At 39.7% G+C, this 4,040-nt stretch overlaps 1 non-coding gene across 1 annotated transcript; it reads left to right on the top strand.

Annotated features, from left to right (window-relative positions):
* Window positions 1-1,241: 1,241 nt before the first annotated feature.
* On the top strand, window positions 1,242-1,348 carry LOC138988349 (U6 spliceosomal RNA). The gene has a single exon (XR_011464651.1). It is a non-coding gene; the product is annotated as a U6 spliceosomal RNA (small nuclear RNA).
* The last annotated feature ends 2,692 nt before the right edge of the window (window positions 1,349-4,040 follow it).

Here is a 4,040-nt window from a genome sequence, read left to right as displayed (position 1 = left end):
ATGGGTTAGATTCATTCTCAATCATTCCAAGACTCCATTTTTAAATTTTTGTCATTTTAGTCACTAGGTCATGTCCAACTCTTTGCAACCCCATGAACTGTAGCCCACCACACTCCTCCGTCCATGGGATTTTTCAGACAAGAATACTGAAGTGGATTGCCATTTCTTTTTCCAGGGGATCTTCCCAATCCAGGGATTGAACCTGTATTGCCTGTGTCTCCTGCACTGCAAGGGTATTCTTTACCACTAAGCCACAGATTAAATTTGTCTTACTCACCACCTTTGGTGTCATGTAACATTGACAAGAGTTCCTTTTAAACATTTTTTGTAATTCAGTATAGATCTTGTTTTCCCTTCCTCCTTACGTCTTCTTTTTTTTGGAAAAGTCTGAAGTTATTTGGGGCTAGTGACTTCTCTTCTCTTCTCTCCAACATTGTTTATCAATACCCCTAGTGTAACCATTCTGTACTTTTCTCCAACTTTAGGTAGACTTTGATCTTCCTTTCTATGGCCCTCCTCCTTTTCCAAGCTAATCTTCTTGATTCCATTTTCTCCTGTCTCCTCAAGGACTCTCTCCTTCTGTTTTTCCTTTTCCTTCTTGTATTTTTCCATTTCTTCTAATACATTATATAATCATTTTCCTAACAATTCTCAGATCTTTTTTATGTTAGAAAAACGTCTTATCCAATCCTGTGGAGAAAGTCTTATATTGCTTTGTTTCACTATCAAAGTGCCTCAGAAGATAATTTGCATTTTCTGTCTCCATTTTCATAGTACACACATACTTCTTGGGGTTGGGCAAAGATCTCAGCCCTTCAACTCAATTTGTTCTCTTCGAAATCATCCATGATCATAAAATCATCCATTTTGCCTTCCACAGGAATGAAAACTTTTTAGGGAAAGAATGTAGGAGAAAAATGAGAATTGGTGTTAAAAATAAGATGTTAATAAACAGTGCTTGAAATGAGAATAGCAACAGGTGTCAGAAAGCATGGTTTTTGCTACTTGCCCATGTGACAGCAAATGCATAATACATATAACTTATTTTTCTGAAAAATGGGAAGAATGGATTCTTTCCTCATAGGAAAGTGCTAAAGACCAACTTTGTAAATTATAAAATATGAGACAAACATTACTATTTATTAATAGATAACACAAATATATATCATAACTTTTCCTTTAAAGATATAAAACACCAGCAAAGGTCAGTGTTAGTTATTAGAAGATTAAAGATCAGTCCAGTGCTCGCTTCGGCAGCACATATACTAAAATTGGAACGATACAGAGAAGATTAGCATGGCCCCTGTGCAAGGATGACACGCAAATTCGTGAAGCGTTCCATATTTTTACGACCCAGAGGGATGGTATGGGGAGGGAGGAGGGAGAAGGGTTCAGGATGGGGAACACATGTATACCTGTGGCGGATTCATTTTGATATTTGGCAAAACTAATACAATTATGTAAAGTTTAAAAAAAAAAAAAAAAAAAGATCAGTCCACAGCTTTCTCTGCCCTTTTTCCTTCTTAGACATGATATAATGTCATGGGTCCTGTCTTGCGAGTGAATTTTCAGGTACCCTCTTCCATTCAGACCTCTTTTCTGAGTCTGCACTCTACATTTCTCATACCTGTTGGACAAATTCTCCTACAAAGTTTTGACAGGTTAGAGTTGATTCTGACTCAACCAACATTAACCTGTCTTTCTTTCTCCATAAATTCTATTACATGTTTTATAAAATTCCAGTTTCCCCACACATTGTAGTCAAGTCTTCCATGAGTGACCTTGCCTACAAGGTCTCTGAGAAAGAGGAGGTTGGATTTTCCTTGGTCACAGCACTACCTTTTGAATTCCACCCAGATGTGTATATTTCTTAGGAAAATCATCACTCTTTACTTGATATAATTATTAAACATGAACAAAATGTATCCTTATTAGATTGCTATTCTGCTTCTTCAGTTTGCCTCAGGCCACACTGTCAAGTCTCTTGGCACTGGAGTGTTTTCAGTACCAGGAACCTGGGATGCACTACTTGATGCCTTTTCTTCAGTTTTAGGTTAACACCTTAAATGTCTTCAGTACCATTTTATTTTATTTTTTATTTTTTTAACTGGGGGCCGCGGGACGGGGGCTGGGGGAGGCAGCTCCTTGCCGCTGGCCCGAGGCCTGTGGCGGTGGGAGTCTGCGAAGGGTCGCTAGAGGAGCGCGGCAGGTCCTGTCTTCCTCCGCGGCGGAGGCGGCAGCGGCGACGCGGATGGATTTCCTCAGTCACCCCAACTCAACCGTCCAGCGCTGCTCTCCCCAGAGCGGAGGGATCCCGCCCTTCAGTACCATTTTAGTCATAATAATAAGATCATTTCCACAGAGAGTGTCATGAGGCCTAGTTAGTACCTGTAAAGAACTCTGTGATCTTACAAGGAAAAGAGAGCAAAACCCTATTCAACCCAAGAACAAAAAACAGACGAAGAGACTGCTCAATTTAGTTAGAGCCACAGGCATCTAACACACTGGAAGAAATGCGAGTCTCCCGATGGGGATGCTTTCCAAGGGTGGGATTTTATGCTATCAATATGCCCCTGTTGGAAGAGTAGCTTTTTTATTTTAGCACTTTGTGAGGCAGTCCACTGCTGCAGAAAGGATGACTTCATAAGAACTGGGTTCTAATTCAAGTCAATCTGCCGCCAACTAGCAGTGCAAAAATCAGTCAGTTCATAGATTGGAAGGTCTTTCCCTCATCTATAGGTTGAGTGGTTTGAATCAAATGACATCTGAAGTTCATTTCAACTCCAGCATATTCATGACTGAAATTCTTGGTTTTATGTTAGACAAATACAATTCAAGCAACCTATATTGAGTAGGTTCTATGTGGCGGGCATTGTGGTAGTTTCTAGGCAAGTTCTGCCTCTTTGCACAACTTCAAAGGTGCCATCTATATAGAAGACAGTGTTAATCACCATCCTCTAGTAGTGTGGATTTTTATGGCCCTGGAGACTCAATTAATGAAGCCTAGTCGTTGATCAGGGAATAAAGAGATGAAGTCAGTTGCCTTGGTGGGGAGTAAACTAAATCTTCTCTAATGAGTTGATGTCTGCCCTGGATTTTGAAAGAGGAATAAAAGTTTGCTGGTAGGAAAGTGGATTAGGGAGGAGTTTGGGAAAGCATCTTGGTGAGAAAGAAAAGAATGTACAAAAGCTTGAACATAAGTGATTTGCTAGAAAGGAAAGTTCAAGGGAGCATGGAGGTGATTATTCAATACACTCTGATATGATGTTGTGTCTCACTATATAAACATGATTTTTTTCATCTTCTCAAGCTATAAGAACCTGCTGTTATTTCTTATTTGTGGTCAAGATTTGTTCAAATCTCTATATCATAAGATGCAAAGATGATTGAAGCTTTATCGAGTCAAATACAAACAATGCCAGTTAAGCCGGCTTTGCATTTTCTGACCTGTTTAAACAAGAGTAAAGAATGCAGGATTCCCATGCAGGCATATTACCTCAGGACTGTGAGTTAGCTTTATAGGGGAATTCACAGCATCTATGCCTGGCTTCTTCCAGAACTTGTCACAAAGAAGTGCAAATAAGGAGACCAGAGGAGCCAGCCAAGTTCTCTCTAAAATTATCCCTGTCATCAGAAACAATTAATACTATGTACAGCACAGTATTGTTCTAGGAATAGGAGCCAAAGGAGTTTAGGGAGATTTGCAGATCATGTAATTTTGTGACTGGAGTTTATGGTTGGCAATGGTTGGTGTGTTAAAACTTAATTGGTGGGAGGATTTGAGGGGGTCCAAATAAAACTCTTTAAGGGGTTCAAACAACATTGCTAGAGGAAAGAAATGGTTTATCACATTCTTGGGAAATCTGTATCTTTTATTTCTCTTTGGAGCTAATCAAGTTGATCTGATTCAGTGGAACCCTGCAGCGTGTGTGTGTGTGTGTGTGTGTGTGTATACATATGTGTACATGTGAACCTGTGAATGTGTGTGAATTCATTTTTACTTCACAAAATTCTGTCGGGACTCAGTAAAGATCAAACCC

The sequence above is a fragment of the Bos mutus genome, chromosome 6 (assembly GCF_027580195.1).
Source record: "Bos mutus isolate GX-2022 chromosome 6, NWIPB_WYAK_1.1, whole genome shotgun sequence".
Lineage (NCBI taxonomy): Eukaryota > Metazoa > Chordata > Mammalia > Artiodactyla > Bovidae > Bos > Bos mutus.
The sequence above is the reverse complement of the archived record's forward strand: the minus strand, read 5'-3'. Positions and strand labels throughout refer to the sequence as shown.